Source organism: Heliangelus exortis, chromosome 2 (assembly GCF_036169615.1).
Source record: "Heliangelus exortis chromosome 2, bHelExo1.hap1, whole genome shotgun sequence".
NCBI classification, from domain to species: domain Eukaryota; kingdom Metazoa; phylum Chordata; class Aves; order Apodiformes; family Trochilidae; genus Heliangelus; species Heliangelus exortis.
Genome location: NC_092423.1, coordinates 62600919 through 62611498, shown reverse-complemented (window position 1 = coordinate 62611498; position 10580 = coordinate 62600919). Strand labels below are relative to the sequence as shown.

The 10580-nt window shown below is 40.0% G+C and overlaps 1 long non-coding RNA gene across 3 annotated transcripts in view; it reads right to left on the bottom strand.

Moving 5' to 3' along the window:
- Nucleotides 1–7800: 7800 nt before the first annotated feature.
- The window catches only part of LOC139792682 (uncharacterized), a 40660-nt gene continuing 37880 nt past the window's right edge, over nucleotides 7801–10580 (bottom strand). For all 3 annotated transcript variants that reach the window (XR_011724349.1, XR_011724348.1, XR_011724347.1), the window contains one exon: nucleotides 7801–7843. This is a non-coding gene — a long non-coding RNA (uncharacterized lncRNA). The remainder of the gene's footprint in view (nucleotides 7844–10580) is intronic.

The following is a 10580-nucleotide window of genomic DNA, read 5'->3' as shown; positions in this document are numbered from 1 at the left end:
CCCAAAACCTGGGCAACTACTACCCACTGATGGATTCAGGGGAAGGTCACCAGGCACTGGGATCCGTGAGACACCAGCTCTCAGCATGAAGGCCCCAGGAAGCAGAAGAAGGCCACTGCCCAAGGGAATCATGAAAAGGGAAAGATGGGGACAAAGGTAAGGGCTGTATGAGCAAGAGAAGGATAAGAAACCCAATTTTGGTGGAAAGAACTAGAGCAGAATAAGGTAGCACTTTAAAGGACAAGCAGTTTGGGAGGTGGAATGCAAAGGTCAGTGTGGATGAGGGCTTTCCCCTGTCCCTTGATGTCAAACATAAAAAGTGGCTCTGTACTAGCAGCCCATTATTTTTGTTATTGTATTTCATCAATTCTAGCAGTTCCACAAATGAGAACTGAATGAAGCTGCAGCTTTCTGGGCAGAAAAAAAGGACAGAAATAGAACAAAGAAAGGCACAAGAACAAATGGAGGATTGTCTTTTCAACTGGGATCTGTCATTGTTACAGTTTACCAGGACCTTGGAGATAGTGAGTGAATCTTTAAAGCCAGTGGGATTATTTGACCACATTAATGGTGCATATATTAAGACAGGAATCTGAGAAAAACATGTTTTTCCAAAATAGAAAGGAAATAACAAGACAGTGGTTTGCATTCCATAGGCTTACAAGTTGATTTTAAAGACTTTTGACTAAAAATCTTTGATCTTTCCAGACTTTAAGTCAAGGAAACGGATCAGAATTAAGACTTTAATTCATCTAGGAAGTCAAACTACATTTTCCACCCAGGCCAGAATAAACACAGCAACTCACTCCACAATCAGTGCTCTGCCTTCTGTTAGTGACTCAGGTGTGTTCCCAGGAGAATATTAATTTGACCTGTGGCAAAGAGACATTACCCAGTGTAGTTCGAACTGGGATAACTCAAATGTAAATGAAAAGAACAAACATCAGTCTTAGTTTTTTTTTAATAGAAATGATGCCAACCCAGAAAAAAACCCTGTTGTTTATGAAGCCTTTCTATGATGTTTTGTTTAGGTTAATTTTAGATTCTGGAGGTGCTGCTGTTTTTGCTGTTTTGAAGCCCAGTCACCACACAAACATTGACTTTATCACACATCATACCATTATTTTATTTCCCCACAGTAAAGTTAAGAATGTGAGTTTGAGAGGGGCGTGTAATAGTCCACACAGGCTAGAGCAGGCCCTGGAAATGAATACTTCAAATACAATCAAATACTCTGTCATAAGATTGCCTTTTATCTAGGTTAGATTTCTTGCTTTACTTCTATGGGCACCTGCACCAGACTTGCAAAGAAATAAGACAGAGTTTGAGCGACTGAAGCAAATGTCAGAACATTTTCCACTGTCCTTTTTGTCATAGGACAAGTAATGTGTAAGCTAGTCTGTTGCACTTTCTTCCTTTCCCCCCTTTTAAAAAGCAAACTTCATCCTTCAGCCTTGAATGCTCAAGGCTAAACTCACATTTTAAGCACATGCGCAGGAACAAGATCTTGCTTCTGCTCACATCAAAATCCTGAAGCTCCTGCTAAAAATGAGACAAGCACTTTGAAGAATTAATCAATCAATAGGATTACCTTCTGGGAGGCTCAAAATATATAGTTAGGAATTGTTTGTTAAGATGCTTGTTCTTCTCATGTACTTCTGGCTTTGCCTCAGACTAAAACCCGGAATGTCCCATAGAGCTCAGAGACAGTTTTTTTCTGTCTAAAGAGAACTTGAATTTTTGAGTGATTGACAGGCTTCACAAAACTGATCATGATTCCTCCACAACACTGACTGCTCAGTGAGCTGTCAGATATTATGCAGCTGTAGAACAAAAAACTAAGTGTGTTATTTGCTGGAATCGAAATATCAATTAGATCCTGTGATAGGTTAATTTGTATCCTTCATGAAGAATGATATTTTCCTTTCATGTGCAATAAGGAAAGTGCCCTGACTATATAAAAATATTTGCTAAGTTTGCTGTAGAAGGATATTGCTCTTCGTTTCCTCTTTTTGAAGTATTTTGCTTAAAGGGAGGTGAAGCTTTTGAGCTGAAAAATGTTCACTGAGCTTAATGCCTCCTGTCAGACTGTATGCATCTGCCTTCCTAAATAACATAGAATAGAAGTAACACTGGAAAATACAGGAGTTCTTGCATGGTCTTTGTTTTATTTATTAATCTCAGAGGACAAGTTTGGGCCAAGAAAAATAATATGAGGTCTTTTCTCATTCTTAAATGGACCTAATTTAAAACCAAGTCTGGCTTAAGGTTTAATTCCTTCTTCCACTTTCCCTGGCAACTTTCAGTGCACCTGTAGCCACTTCAATTGCTTGGGTCTCAGAGCTCAAGAATTGCAGTCTGAAACACACAGAAGCAGTGAATAATTTGAAATATTTCATGACTGAAAAGGACATTGTTTGGCCTAAATGCTGTCCACACCTGGCAAATAACAATGAACAAACAGTTATAACCATATAACTATGAATGACTTAGGTTCTAAGGTGCAACTCTGCAAAGTGCTTTGGTCTTCTGCTCGTAGGTGTCAAAGGAACTTGATATAACACCAAGTATGTCAGATTAACTAGGATTTTGATTGCTATATTTTCCTCACAATAAACCCAGGATCCTCAGCTGTGGAAGAAAACCAAAGCCTAGAGTTTGTTTAACTGGACCGAAGAAGACAAATTAACAGGTCTCTGTTCTGGAGATCCTCAAGTTCTGATTTAAATTCACCTATCTTTATTTAGATGCATCTCAAGAACAGAGCAGGCTCAGTTCAAAAGGTCTGTGCAGTAGGTCTGCGCCAAGCCTAAGCAGTGCCAGTGCTAATAGAGAACTTAGAAATGACCACTCCCACAAGAGGCCATTTGCTGTTCTTTACAGCTGGCCTTTCAGCTTTTCTCTATTTTCTGCTTAGAATGATCATCATAGAATCACAGAATGGTTTGGTCAGAAATTACCTTAGAGATCATCCAGTTCCAACCTGCCTGCATAGGCAGGGATACCTCTCACTAGATCCAATTATTCAAGATCCCATCCGACCTGGCCTTGGCTTCTCCAAGTCTGATTCAGCAGGAAAGAAAGGATGGAGCAGCAGTCAGGAAAATAACCTAGAACTCTTCAGAATTTTGTTCAGTTTGTTATTTTACTGCTCCATGAATTTGGGTTAAAAAATGGCAGAGAAAACTACTAAGATTACTTAATTCAGTCTCAAGCAACTAGCCAATCATGTGTGCAATATTAAGGGCAAATACCATCTCCTTGAACACACAACTTCAAACACTCCACAGCGAATGACCCAAAAGAGAGTGTGCTTCAGGAAGAAGGATTTCACAAAGGTGCATACAGAAGTGCCAACATGTGACAGTGAAGTGTGAGCAAAAAGAAGTAGTGAGACTAGAAAATTATGTTTACTCACCAAAAAGTTCTAGCTAAATGATCCCAGCTTGGCACTTCATGTAATTGGTCTATCACTGAAGTAATGAAACCATCCTATAGATTATTTTGCTTTTAAAACTTAGCTTGTGTTTGGGTAGAAGAATTGATGCACAAAACTGTTTTGGCTCTTGCTGTTATGTAATATCTATGGGTTTTAAAAATTCCTAGCATTAAATTTACAGCTTGGACTTAAAACAGGAAGGAATAAGGCAAGATGCTTTATGTGGGACCATGAAAATCACAACTCTGTTTTTTTGAAGCCATTGACAGAGCTGTTAGTAGTGATTAGTAAATTATCCTTGTACGTAAATAAAAGCACCAATGATAGCAGCTGCTTCCCAGTTCTATTGAAATACATTTGAAAAAAATGTTGAAAAATTCAGCCCATGCCTTGAGCTGTTTAAATGATGCAAAACAATCGTGTAATAATTTGTCTTCCATAATAGTTTTCTTTACCTTTTCCTCATGTACTAAAGGCTAAAGCAATTTCCTTCTGTTTGAAGAATTTTGTCCTCTGAAATGTATTTTCCTGCAATGCAGTAGGCCTTTAATGAAGCAAATAGGATTAGGCCACTGGAGGAAATAGTTTATCCTGATTTTTGAAAATCCAAATCCAATATTGTTTGAACACTGCTGGCCCTGCTTTCATTAATGCTAGTCTAAAAGATGTTCCGAACGTTCTGTCAAAGTACATGGTGTAACAACAGGACAGTAATATGGGTTACAAGAGTATCTCTGCTACTTAGAGCATTTAATCAGGCCACTACTCTGTAACTCTTTCCATTGCCACCAAATAAATACATAGATTAGAGAAACAAGGTTTGGGCTGTTCTACCTAAAATGTCCTCTTTTTCCTGCCTTGTGAGCCATAGGTAAATCTGGGGAGGCAGCCCACAGCACATCTGCAGTGTAAAACGGGGGCATTAGAAGCCTCCCAAAACAAACTAGGTCACCCAGGTAACTGCATTGTTCTGCCAAGAAAACTATTTCTGAACAGGAGGTTGCTCCCAGCTCAGTTATGCTGGTCAAGGTCCCATCTCCTTTTTTCCTTACTCATTTAAGTGGATAAAAAATGCCAGGATAGTTCTGCCGGCCTGAGCTGGCATGATTTGATGTGGGAAACCTTCAGAACTGCTACTGTAGGGATGAACAAAGATATAATCTCTGTGACATTCACAATGGAAATCTGACTTTGCTACAGCCAAGTTCAGTGCTGCCAATTCTTCTCAACTATGCTGGCTCTGCCTTTTGAACCACCAGATATTAAGCCAAAAATTTCACCCTGCATCCTGTAAACAATCCAGTGAACGTAACAATTTCCTTCCTGGTTTCTTCTGACTCAGATCATGCGGTAAATGAGGCTTTCAAACACTCTGTGCCTTTTGACTGTCACCAGGTCCATGGTACAGCCATCACTTCCAAGCCACACAGGGCAGATTCTGGGATGCAGGTCAGTGGTTGTCATAAACATTCAAACTGCTCTTCCAGATGTTCCTGAACTGCCACATGCAATCTTGGTTATACTTCTCCCTACTGCTTCCCAAAGGGGCAGTATTTGAATAGCCAAAGGATCACTCTACCTTTGGATGCAAAACAATCAGGATTTCTTCAACAGTGTTTTTACGTGGGGTTTGTTGGTTTTGGTTGTTCGGTTGTTTGGTTGGTTTTTTCCTATGGGCAGAAAAAGAATAACTGCAATATAGCATGGAGAAGAGATAGATAACTACAGCAACTTGTCTCTAGCCCATCACAGCATCCAGCCTCCCTGCTGTAGCCTATAGATCACATGGCATTTTCCCTTTCTGAGGCATTCAAATGGATGCATGCAGGTGGGAAACTGCACAACTGTGATACTGTCCCTGAGGGAATAAATTGATTTAGTGGGTTAAATCCAGCTCTATTATAGTTAAATTTGGATCCAGTTCTGAGCAAGTGTTGTGGTACTTACTCATGAGTAGTGCGTAGTGGACATGAGGTACACTCAGTGGTCTTTTTGTGTATAGGATGCAATGTGGAGAGTGAATTTCTTACTATTCCCACTAGCTGTGAAGCACATTGCATTCTACTCCCACCCCATGAACTCATCACAAGCCAACCCATCCTAAATACAATATTTGAAAATACTGTATTCTAAGATAGATTTTCTTCTTAACCAGCTGCATACTATACATGTGTACTACAGTCCATCACCCCTAAATCCTAGCTTTCTTGTTTTCTTCCAAGTTCACAGTCTTCATGACTTCACTTCCCATAACTCTGCCTAATCTCACTGCTCTTTCTTCCCTGCTCTTAGTCCTCACCCTTGCCTCCTTTACTTCACAGCACTTTGTCTCCACCTAGCAATCCTCTGCCTTTTCTCATGCCATTTTTATGGCCCTGGTGAGCATTTGCTTCTTTACCTCAGCTCTGTTTCTCATCTGATTTAGTGCTGCCCTTTCCCATATTTTCACCTTACAATTAATCATTAGATTGTGTCTGTCTCACTCTCAAATACAAGACTCTTAGGCCACACAGCTCATCTTTCAATAATACCCCTAGCACCTATGGTGTTATATAAATAAACCAAATGGGCACTGTATCCTGTAAGCTATGTCATACAGCCTGGATGATGGCCAGAGCACAGATGGAAATTTCTATTCATGGCATCAATCCCTCTGTCTGTTCCTCTGTTCTTAGAGTATTCTTTTCCTGCAGATTCTGAGAATAACTGGTGTTCTTCTAGCGCCCAGTTCCTGTGTATTTCCTGCTGTTACTCAAAAGATAGAGGCATTTTCCTTTTCTTGACATTTCCTCAGTCTTTTGTGCATCAACAAAAAGACTGGGATGAGTGAATTGCAATTATCACTTCCTCAGATGCACTCATCTGTTGAGAGCACTTCGTGCTGAGGCAGTCTTCTGCAGGTGGATAACTTAATGCCTCCTCTTGCCACTTTTATTTATCTCAAGTTAATTGCCAGAAGTGGCAAGCTCTCAGCATTCTGCCCTGAATTAATGATCATACAAATACTGAAGATTATGGATTGTGTGGCTGTCACAGCTACCAGTAAAGCAGAGATGGAACAAGGATTCTCAGAGCCAAAACTAAGAGCACTTGAAAAATCTGGTGCAGCTAGGATGTTCAAAAGGCCTTGAAGTTAATACTCATTTAGCAGCTGGTGACAGAAGATCTTGTTTACACTTCTCAGAGCCATCTTTATGCAATAAGGTCTTTGTATATCCAGACATGTCTCCCCGCTCTCTTTTTTACACCTAGTGGGAACAAAGGCTTACATGTAAAGTGAAGTACACACCACTGTTACTAGCACATTTTCAGCACTGTAGTCACTGGGACCTGAGAACAGGACTGTGAGCTGTCCATATGACAGAGCTAATATATTGTGGTATATTAGCAGGATGGAGCCCAGAAAAACAGGTGGCTATAACTCAATTAGTGGTCATCACTAATCTGTTAATTCCTCATAGATCCTGGGGGATGTGTGTGTTGTGAGGAAAGACACAGGTGCTAGAGCAGTGCTACTGTGAGGCCCCAATCCACTGGGATTTTCCCAAGAGAAGCTTTCCAGGAGGTGTTGCTTCTGTGCTTGTACCACATTGACTTTCTCAGCGAGCTCCTCCTAACAATGTTTCTGGTGTATGTACTGTTGTGAGAAGCCAGCTGGCTGCCATCTGAGAGCAGATGCCAAGTGGCTGTCAGATTGTCATCTTGAGTTTTAGTATTCAACTAATCTTCCTGTGAATTGGCTTTTGGCCTTTTTTTTTTCCCCCAGGAAGAGTTGTGCCTGAGCCAAACAACCTCATATTTATCTCCTGTAGAAGAAATAAAAGTATGAGTCACTATTGCTTCTGGTGAAACAATTTATAAATCAGAATTTCAGTGCTTTCAGTGGTTTTCCCACTTTTTTTTTTTTTTTTTTTTTTTTTTAAGTTATGTAACTTTTCTCCTGCTGTTACAAAAAAAAAGCTCAGAAAAAACCCACATAACAGCCACTTCAGACAGTTTACTGCTTCAATCTGTCCATTATGTAATTAATTAGAAAAACTGTGAGAAATACAGTTTTTAAGTTTTTGAGTTCCTGATGCTCACATTTTTAGTTTTAACAAAAAGGCTTGTTGCATATGGTGTTCAACATAATACTGGTCAGTCCTAGAGAAGTGTCACCAGTTTATCCAAAGATGCAAGGCAAAAACAAGCTGAAAAATTCTCAAAACTGTACAGCAAAAATACCTGGAACAATTTTTCCATAAGTAGCGATCCAGAAGATGCAACTTGAAGTAGCCTTAAAGGATTGCTGCTTTTGAACGAGGGGCTTCACATATCCTCTTTGGGAGAGAAATAATTTTCAGATGTGTCACGGTAGGCAATATAACTCACTGGTCTTGTGGGAAAATAGTATCTTGAAGGTTTCTGCAGATGAGAACAGAAATAACTTGTTATTGCTATTGAAGCAAGAAAGTATCTGCTGGGAATTTACATAAGCACAGAAAGCATGCTTTCCATAAAAATGACTTGCTAAAAAATATGCAAAGGCCCAGCAAAGAGAGACTTCTGAGTAAGCTGTGCCATCATGCAGGATTTACATTCTATGCTATTATTTGGCCACCAGAAACCAGTAATACTTGTGTTAAATCTCATTAATGCAGAAGCACTATCCAGGGTGCATATTTGTTATATTATTTCTAATTCTGTTAAAAAGTAATGTAGTTGTTCCCTTTTATACTTTGGGCATTCACATTTAACTTCTGACAATAAAATACTAAGTTAATCCAATGACACAACCATAAGCATCTGCTTGTTCACTACTGGACTGAAATGAATTCTGAAACAAATAGAATCCTGAAAACAAATTGCTCTCAGATTTAGTTGTGGCTGCCCCCACCCTGGAAGTGTTCAAGGCCAAACTGGATAGGGCTTGGAGCAACCTGGTCTAGTGGAAGATGTCCCTGCCCATACAGGGGGATTGGAACTAGATGATCCTTAAGGTACCTTCCAACTCAAACCATTATATTATTTTATGGTTCAAAGAGCTACACTGAAGGACAGAAATCAAATATTGTATATTCTTACTTCCTGCACTATGCATGAGCTAGAGAACTAGTCAAATGGTTAAAAGCACAATGCAATGCATAGTTGTCTGTACATTTGTGTTTAGGAATTACCTAAAATTAGTTTCAAAGGTACACTTTAGTTCTCATGGGTGTAACTGTCAAAATAAGAGTAAGATATTATTTCACACTTCCTATTTTAGGAACAGATGAAAACCTGCTTGCACCACTCAAATCTGCAGGAAGCTCTCGGTTGATATTGCTACAATAACTGAAACATTCCTCTTTACTTTTTCCCCAGTGGAAAGAGGGCAAGGCCAAAGAAACTGGAAGGAGTAAAGATGTTTCATATACGCTCAAGAGTTTACAGAAATAGGTTTTAAGCACAAGATCCAGAGTAAAGTGAAATGCACCTAACAACACCCAATGAAAAGATCACAAAAATGTTAAAGTACTTGAAAGGTTTGATACAGAAAGATCACATTGGTCTGTGTTGTCAGCTCCCGTGGAACTCAGTTGGTAATGGGGGAATGCATTTATGTTTAGGTTTTTTCAAGGACAGGGCTTATGCCCTGACACAGCAAAATACCTTGGGACACTGCCAGCCCTTGGCACAGTAATCCTGTCTGTGTAGCTCACAAGGTGAGAAATGCTGGCTTGGGTGAAGAACTCTTGGTATCATTTTGGTAAAAGCAGTAAGAAACTAAAATGCTAAACTGGAGACAGCAAAGAAGAATACAAAACAACCAATGCAGCAGCATGCTGTTTATTGGGTATCAGTGCCTGGCCTGGCAAAGTTTGGAGGCTCCCAAAACAGACACTCAGTATTTTTTGCATGCCCCAAAGCACCATGTCAAAATTCTATTGAGGTCTCTAAGTAAAAATGTTCTCTCACTTGAAAAACTGGAGCAAAATCAGGGACCTCTTCCTTTACTGCGGAACTTCTAGCAATTTTGAATTTCTAGGAATTTGTAATAGCACAGTCATGATGATTCCCTGTGTCTTCTCCTACTTTGGGTAGATAGATCAATCGAAACATTCTGTGTGTGCTGTGTTAATTAGCACCATGGATGGAGGCCATTCAGAAACTCTCTCGGTTACTTCCTGCTGCAAAACTCACCAAACTGTGCATAGATAAATTTTCAGTATAAACTGTTCTTATAGATGCAGAAATGGCCACATAGGACAGTCTTCTCTACATCACTAAGGTAGCTAGGAGATGTTTTGTACATAGTACAAGAGGTGAGATGGATCATGTTGGTGCTGGAATGGTCACGTAGGAGCACTGGGCATTTGGATATGGTAATTGATATTACAAGTAACACAGTGGTGAACATTATGCTGCTTTTCCAGCTTGTTTGAAGGTTGGTTCAAAAATGCAATTCCCTGAAAAGTCTGCAATTTCTGAGGCATGCACTGCCTCCTAAAAATTGCTTTATGTGATCTGGTTATTTCCCTCTCAGACAAAAGGCTCAGGACAGTTTGGATAATAGATCCATCAGTGGCAACATGCACTTTACACCTTCATAGTGTTTACAAATATGCTGCATATTCACCAAGCCTACCTGCCATTGTGCATGCACCTCTGCCACAATTGCTCTGTTCCTTCTGAAGTGCTTTCTTGGGACCTTGTGTAAGATGTAGGCCTCCTGGTTTGCAAGGTTGCCACTTGTTTTCTGTTCAAACAGGAAATTTGCTTTTTTTGCAGCTTCAAAAACATTTATATTCCCAAACCTTCTGAAATCCTTAGGCATATAATAAAGTCTTTATCAGAAACTATGGAGTAGACATGTCTACTGTCATGATGCTATTACACACATGTAAGAAAAGGTTGTGCAAATCAGTTTTCATTTTTGTTGAAAGCCATCTTCTGCACCTGCCTGTCCTTTGCTAAGATGCTGTGGGCCCAGGCAGATCAGGACATCTTTCTGCTTCCTGCCTTCTCAGTCAGTTGCCACTATCCTATGTATGAGGAAATATGTACAGAGCCAGCCCACACCCCATGATGGCCTTACGGGTATGTTTGATCCTGCTGGACCCCAGCCCTGGGTGGAGGCAGCAAATGTCTGTCCCTATGTATGCTGTAGCCAGGTCTTCCT